This window comes from Pinus tabuliformis, chromosome 6 (assembly GCF_031772625.1).
Source record: "Pinus tabuliformis cultivar Carrire ecotype Pingquan chromosome 6, CPIR1, whole genome shotgun sequence".
Taxonomy (NCBI): Eukaryota; Viridiplantae; Streptophyta; class Pinopsida; order Pinales; family Pinaceae; genus Pinus; species Pinus tabuliformis.
The window spans coordinates 612,647,049-612,656,138 of record NC_142292.1 but is presented as its reverse complement, the minus strand read 5'-3'; positions in this window follow the sequence as shown (position 1 = coordinate 612,656,138).

The window sequence follows — 9,090 nt, the reverse complement described above, 5'->3', positions numbered from 1 at the left end:
AAAATGAATGATGTAATTAAACAAAAATAATGACATCATAAGACAATGAGAAAATATTGACATTATGATAGAATAAACAAAGCCATTGTTAACTACCATCTACCATGACTAACCCTTTGTTAACCACTATCAAACACGGTCAACCATGGTTATCCATGGTTAAGCATAGTCAATCATAGACAACATGGTCATCATGGTCAAGATGGGCAAGCATGGTCAACCATGGTCAAATATTGCCAAACCATGCAAAAAAATGGCCTACAAGGTCAAGCTTGTTAATTATGGTTAAATGTAGTCAACTGATCTGTATATCAAACTGCTTGAGGTTTACGTAAAATTGCAAGTTGTTAAATTTGAGTTTTGAGGCTCTTATGTTCAATTCATAAACACATAACATGAATTTAAACTTTAGAAACTGCAGAATATTGTAGACAATACCACCATAACAGTAAAAAAAAATAACAAGTGATGAAGGAGTTACCCCTCCTGGGCTACGTCTCCTGGTCCAGCTTCCAATGCTTGGGCCTATATCATTATGTTCATAAAAATAGTGAATACATCAAGTTATAGTGCTCAAATAGCTTCAAAACCCGCTCCAACAGCTTCAGAGCTATCCAAAATCTCAGTCTAGCCTCTTTTTTCTCTCAAAAAGCCAAAAGCTGAGAAAGTTATGAGCTCCCCAAGTTTTACTGCTAGTTGACCTACAAATTTGCCAAGTCTGGCTAACCATCCTACAAAACCACCCCTTTTTCTGCTAACTGGGTGCAAAATTGAAGAAAATCCAGCACAAATTATGGGATGATTAAATTTTCCTCTATCCCCTTGTGCTCCTATGGTGACATGGGTCCCCCATATGCCTGGGGGCTAGCACTCTAGGTCTGGCCCCCTTCGCTTCGACCCTGGGTCTCGGTGCCTGGTCGCATCGGCTGCCATAGAACCTAGGGATGGCCCCCTGTGGCTGACCCCTCTACGGTTGGTGCTTGGTTGCAATGTCAGGTCATATGGCCTTATTTAATGGGGGGCCGGGGCTAAGCCTTGGCCCCTTTCCCCCAACACCTGCATCGTTAAATTTTAAAGGATGTTTTTGTAGAGGGGCTTAACAAGAACCACCCTTGGTCCAATGGTAAGCCCCAACTCTTGTAGGAGGGAGGTCGAGTGTTCAAACCTTTGGGCTACCAATTTGATGCCCCCAACCAATTTTGGTGGCCATCGAGGTGCCACGTGGTAGCCTCTAGTTGGGTCACGTGGCTACCTTTGGTTGGTCCACCTCACCAACTGTCAACCAATCAACTCCAAACTAGTCAGTGCCACCTTGGTCTTCCATGTGTCATGATATAATTGACTCCTTTTGAATCTCAATCACCTTGCACAGTTAGCAGACCCAGACAACTATAAGGATTTTTGACTGGAAAGTCCACACAAATTTTGCCAAAATTTGTCTCTTTGGGAAATTGATCAAAACTTGTTTCCGGGAGAATATGATGTTCGTTTTCCATGAAATGAGTTGTTGGATTCATATTGCCAAGATCTATCCATTCGTTCCATTTTCGATCCATTCATACAACTTTCATTTTTTAGCATATTTTTTATCCAACAGATCACTCCTCACCACTTGAAGCTTTTGGACCCCAAAATATCTTTATTAATGAACAATTAGATGAAGGTACAACCCCCTCACCCTTCCAATCTCAACCCACTAGAATTTGCCTGAATTCAACAATTTGAGCTTTTCATGAAAACCTATCTTTTTCCTTGATTCTGGAGACCTTATCTTGCTGTTTTCGATACCATCTTGTTGCAATTTCCCAAAATTTGCAGAACAACAAATTTTCCTTGAAGGAACAAACATATTCCTTCCTAGGTCTTCAATCAAAGGAAACTTAAACAACTTGAAATTCTTCTAACCTCGAACACTGTCGACATGACGATGTTTAGCTTGTCTTTCCTTGTACTTGGTTTGACTCTAGACCAGGTGTTTTCACCATTTCCATGCACCATTTTGAAAACCCCAAGAAGAAATGGTGGAACCTATGCCTTCTTTGTCAAATTTCTTTGACACTTTCTCTGTGACCTTTGCACTCTTTAGCACTAGCATCTTGTTCCCATCATTGTTCAACAATGATGTATTTTGTTGCAATTTTTCCTCATCGTGTTTACCTCTGTTAGGAGGTAACATGTTATAACCCTAGAAAAACTTATTACAACCATTAGAAACATTAATGAAATCAAATTTCTCATTTGATTCATTTCCTTGAAAGGCCTCATTCACAACATGTTTATGCTTGAACATTAACAAAGCAAATTCTTGACTTGCATTCACAATTCTCTTCATTTGTTGAGCATGCATAAGAGACAAACTCATCTTCTTTCTATGCGTTATAACTATGTACTCATTTCCATTCTTGAACAAGTGGTACTTATTCTCATGGAAATGAAATATTTCTCTCCTATCATAAAGATACGGGCTTCCCAAAACAATACCTAAAATCTCAAGCAGAACTACATCAATTTCAACTTCACCAAGAAATTTTGAATTGCTTACAAATCTTAGGATACACTTCCTTGTCACCTGCAAATTTTCATTCTTACATATCCATCTTAAAGGATAAGGTCTTCAATGTGTAATGGTTTCTAGATTTAACTTCTTGACTAAGTCTTTAGAAATCAAATTTGCTTGAGAACCACTATCAAATAGTGTGTCAATTTTGGTATGCTTTGAAACAACTCTAATATGGAAAAGTTCAATTCTTGTTTCATCATCTTGAGTATCATTCAAACAACTTGAAGAACTAGTTCTTGCTATGTTCTTACCTTTCAAACCCATTGTTGTGATTTTGGTTTCATCTCCTGAATTTGAACCTAAGTCATGTTCTATAATTGCAGATGTTTTCTCCTTCTCTTTGATGTTAAGTTTGTTCGGTCTCATTTCTGGATGGAGTTTCTAGCAATGATCTTCATCATGGCCATTTTTAAAACAATGTTTGCATGTGAGTTTTTCTTTTTCCATTTTAATACAAGCATTCTTCTTCCCTTTTCCCTTAAACCTACCCTTTCCTTTTTCTCTGGTTTCAAGGGAACTCTCACTTTTGTCATCTGAAATACTTTTCCCTCTTTCTTCTAGATGTGTGTCTTGAACACAAACCTCATAGAAATTTGTGGGATTGAACATGAGAATAGTGTGCCTTAGATAGCTATGTAAACCTCTAATATATTTTAAAAAGGTGTCTTGAGATGACAAATCTACACCTAATATTAGTGCTCTTCTCTTAAACTCTTAACTATAGTTTTGAACACTTTGTCCTTTTAATTGCCTAAAATTATTCCAATCCATAATAGCCTTCTGCATATAAGCTAAAGGATAGAAACGTCTTCTAAGTGTAACAATAAAATCAATCCAAGAGGTTGAGACCTTACCATGCTTTTTCATTTCCTCTTGTGTTTTGGCTTCCTACCAAATAAATGCAGCACTCTCCAATCCTAATGAGGTCAGTTGAATCTTTGTTTCATCATCCTTGATGTTTTGTATCCTGCAATATACTTCAAGTTGACAAACCCAATTATCTAGTCTTTCAGCATTAACCCCACCATTATACATAGGCAAATCAAATTTTATATCAAGTTTCAATAAGGGAGTTTTACCATGTCCCTTTGGAGATTGTGGAGGTGTTTGTGAAGGGGTAGTTATGGAAGAGGATGAACATGATTGTGAAGATGAAGATGAAGGTGGAGAAGGTGTTGGTTTACCTCCATTCCCTTTAGGAGGCTTGTCCTCATCTCTTCCTTTTCCTCCTAAAGAACCCTCTCCCTTTGGAGGCTTGGAGCTCTCACCTTGCAATCCTATGTTTCTCTCTTCATAGAGAACTTTCACCATATGGATCATGTCAAAGAATGATCTTCTGAAAGCCTTCTCATCCTCTGACATATTATCAGGCCCTCCTTTATGTGACATGCTTATTGAAGCTTCAGGTACAACTTTAAGTGAAACTTGTGGCGAAGATTGTGGCAAATGTGCTCTCCTTCTCCTTGTCCCAAATTGAGAAAATACACCCACAAGATTTCCTTCTCCTCTCTTAAGCTTCAACCTTGTAAGCATCATAAACACTTGCAAGCAATTAAATCCTCACATAAGAAAAGAAAACCTATGCTCTAATACCAAACTTGATATGTATATGAAACTTCTTGAGGTTTATGTAAAATTGCAAGTGATTAAATTTGATTTTTGAGGCTCTTATGTTAAATTCATAAACACATAAACGTGAATTTAAACTTCCGAAATTGCAGAAAATACCACCATAACAGTGAAAAAAAAAAAGTGATTAAGGAGTTCACCTCTCCAGGACTACGTCTCTTGGTCCAACGTCCAATTCTTGGGCCTATATCATTATGCTCATAAAAATAGTGATTACATCAAGTTACAGTGCTTATATGGCTTCAAAACCTACTCCAACAACTTTAGAGCTATCAAAAATCCCTATCTAGCCTCTTTCTGCTCCTAAAAAGACCAAAAATCAAGAAGTTTATGAGCTCCCAAAGTTTTTTTGCTAGTCGACCTGCAAATTCACCAAGTCCAACTAATTTTCCTACAAATCCGCCCCTTTTTCCGGTAACTCGGTGACAAATCGGTGAAAATCTGGTGCGAATTGTGGAATGATTAAATTTTTCTCTATACCCTTGCAAGCTAGTGGTCACATGGGTGCCCCATATGCCCCGGGGACTGGCGCTCTGGGTCCGACCCCCTCTGCTTCGGCCCTGGGTCTCGGCACCTGGTCGCATGGGCTATCATATAACCTAGGGTTGGCCCCTCTCTGGCTGGAGCTTGGTCACAGTGGTGGGTCGTATGGCCTTGCTTAATGGGACGAGGCTAAGCCCTAACCCCTTTTCCCTAGCACCTCCACCATCAAAGTTTAAAGGATTTTTTTGCGGAGGGGCTTAAGAAGAACCGCCCTTGGTCCAATGGTAAGCCCAAGCACTTGTAGGGGGGAGGTCGAGTGTTTGAACCCCCAAACTGTGAATTCAAACCCCCCATCCAATTTTGGTGGCCACCGAGGTGCCATGTGGTAGCCTCTGGTTAGGCCACGTGGCCACCTCTCAATGGTCCACCTCACCAATAGTCAACCAATCAACTCCGAACCAGTCAATGCCACTTGGGGTTACCACGTGTCATAATATCATTGGCTCTTTTTGAAGCCTAGTCACCTTGCACAGTTAGCAGGCCTAGTCAGCTGTACGAACTGCTAACTAGGTAGCCTACACAATTTTTGCCAAAATTTACTTGTTTGGGAAATCGATCAGAACTCGTTTCCGAGAGCATACGGCGTTCTTTATCCGAGAAATGAGTTGTTCTGGATTCATATCATTGAGATCTATCTAGTCGTTCAATTTTTGAGCCATTCCGACAACTTTCATTTTTTAGCATATTTTTTATCCAACAGATCATCAACCATGGTGAAACATGATCAACCATAGTTAACATGGGCATCATGTTCAACCATGGTCCACCATAATCACATTCAGGTAGACACTAACAACCATGGTCAACCATGTGTACCCATAGCAACCATATGTTGACCGTAGTCAGCCATGGTCAAACAATCTCAAGCACAGTCAAATAAGCTCAAATATGGTCAAATATTGTCAACAATTTCAACCATAGTCAAACACCGTCAACCATGGTCAACCATAGTCAACCATTATCATCCATGGACAACATGGTCATGTATGGTTGACCATAACCAAACAGATCAACCATGGTCAACATGGTTAAATAATGGACTACCATGGTCATACAAAGCCAAACATCATCAAATGAAGGAGAGTCATAGTTTGTGTGGTCAAAGATTGCCATATATGGTCAACATGGTTAACCATAATCAATCATAGTCAACTATAGTTAAACAATTGCAACCATGGCCAACCACAACTTGCCCATTTTCAGCTATAGTCAACCAATGTGAACCATGGGAAAATGGTCAATCATCATCAACATGCTCAACCATGGTCAACGTGTCCAATCACAGTCAATTGTAGTCAACCGTGGTTAACATGGTCAATGATAATTAACCATGGTCAACCATTTTCAGCCATGCTCAATGTGGTGAACCATGTTTAACGAGAGCCAACCATAGGCAATATGGTCAACCGTGTTCAAGCATATTCAATTATAGTCTATCATATACAACTTTAATTTAAGATAGATAACAATGGTCACCCATGTCAACTATTTGTTGACCATAATCCACCCTTCTCGACCATCATTTTACCATATTTAACCATAGCAAATGAAGGTCAATTGTAGTCAACCATGTCCTACTAATCCTCCCATGCATGTTGGCTATGAACTAGCACAACCACATTAATAAGGTCATTGATGTTTGCTGATCAATATCATTTTCCACCTTTCATATGTCGTTTAGAACCATTAATTTTAAAAGGTCAAAGATGACATTGATCAATATATATCAACCACTATATTAATATGGTTGATATATACTAATCACCGCCATATTTTACTTTTAAAAACAATCACTTTTAATTTAGTTGAGCAAACAAAACCATTTTCAATGACATTAATAATCACATGAATATATCCACCACTTTTAATTTGATTGTACAAACAAAACTATTTTCAATAACATTATAATCACAATGATAAAGTAAACGATATACCTTTGATGAACATCATTTTAAACTTTTTGATTAACGAATGAAAGATAGAAAATAATATCAATTAATATAACCACTTTTTAATATAATTGTATTAGTATTAGAATTTTAAAATAAAATAAGTAGTTGTAACTTATACGATATCAAATTTAATTTAAATAAAGGGAACCCTAAAAAAATATTAATTAGAGTAAGTTTATTTCTCATATTATTTAATAAATATTATTATCAAATCTTTTTAAAGTGAAAATCGTGTAAAACAAAAACAATTGATTCATATAATATTGTTATCAAAACTTTTCGAAGTTATAACCACAATTGCATGAAAACTGTCAATAACAAAAGCAACTAATTACTAAAAAAAAATATTATCAGAACGTTCCGAAATTATAACCACAATTACATTGACAACTAGAGATGCTCCAGGATACTTGCGAAAAATAATATAGATACTAAAAAATTATTCCAAGATACTAATAACGAAAATGAAAAGAAATTCAACTAAAAAAGTGTGATGGAGAATGACAGGCGACATTAGTCGACATATATGGAATACATTGGAAGACCACTTTGCATCTTCATTGGAAGACCTGATGAACCCTAGTTAGAAAGCGAGTGCGCGTACCGAATTTTGTTTGACGACTGAACCAGGAAAGCTGGATGGAAATTAAAGTCTCAAAGGGCACTGTCAAAGGTAGGGATGAAATACGTTTGCAGAGGGGAGAATCAATCAAAACCATGCGTACCCAACGACCCTTTGTGTTTGTTTAGTTGATGCTGGGCAAATAAGTCAGTTTTTACGATTGGCTATCCAATCATGTCCTGTTACACCGACTAATATCATGTCAAAAAAAATCTCATGCTGCTACACACAAATGAAAAGAAAAACTGGGAAGTTCAAGTTCGAGTTTGAATTCGTTACCCGAAAAAATTGACTAAGAAAATTTGGTAGTATACACTTTATAGCTACCCTAAAAAAAATTGTTTTTTTTTTTTTTTAATATTAAAAAGTTGTGCTTTCTTAATCTCATTGCTCTGGCATAGACTATTTTCTCTGCAACTTGAAACATTTATTAAGGTCAATTATACGAAATTGCTGTATTATATAAATCTAATGACACAAAGTTGTATCTGTTCAGTTAAATTAGTACCTTCGCCTCAAATCAAAGCTACTTACTTTTCCATAGATTCTCAAATTAGCCCATGAGATTCTCTCACATTAACAAAAATAAAGATAAAAATAAAAATATGTTCATATGTATTGATAAAAAAATAATAAAGAAATATTCATATGCATTGATAAATAACTTTAATATTACTTTTACATTGTGATAAAAAATAAATTAAAAAAAAAATACATTCTATAGGCTCATATAAATTAACTATACATTTGAAGTTCTCATGAAAACTCAATAAACTTTAAAAACTGAAAAATCTAGAAACCCCGTAGCATTAGGCAAGGATGCTTCCAAATATACTCTTCAATTGAATACACCGAATTATGCATGGTGGACAATTACGATGTGACTGGCGATATGCTGCAAACTATTTTGGCTATTGCAATCTAGTTGACTTTGTCATCGTTAATACTAGTAAAATTATCCCCACCCTTTCCTATAGTTAGATCAATTATGTTTCCATTTGAAATTGTCAACCTGATCCACTAAAATTGGATTTGCTTGAATGGACCAAGAAGGGGCCTCTTCAACCATTTGGGTAAATGGAGTGCAACATATTGAAAATTTCAACCGTATCGAATCCAATTTAACATATTACTCATTGAATTGAACCGAACTGACGAATTTTAGAATTTTTTAGCTATATCTTATATGTTATAAAAGAGTTTGCTATCTGTTATAAAAGAATTTGTCATATCCTTGAAAGATATATTGTGGCCCTAATGAGATTGATATCTTGTCTAAGCTACTTATGTGGTTTAGGGTTTGTAACAAAACCTCGGCAAGATGTTGAAGTATGTGTTTCTGGTTGATTATGAGCTTAACTAAGGTTAAGTATCTAGTGTCTAAAGTCTAATGCTTTCATTATTATATGATTATGGTATGGTTAACTTCATGCTTCTATGGATTTGGTTCTTGTTGATTATGAACCTAACTAAGGTTAAGTATCTAGTGTCTAAATTCAATTGCTTCCATTATTATATGATTCTGACATGGTTAACTTCATGCTTCTATGGATTTGGTTGTACTTTCTATCTAAGTTGTGTAGGTACATAATCTTCAACATAATGAAGATGTTAGTAAGTAAAGTTGATAAGCATGATGAAGACAGTTATATGAATGACGATGGTCATGATGACTGTGATAAGAAGGATGGAAGCCATGAAAGATTGTTCGATGTTATAGACAAAATTTGATCTCCCTAAGTTAACAGGGAGGCTCGATAAAATAAATCTTCCCAAGTTGAGAG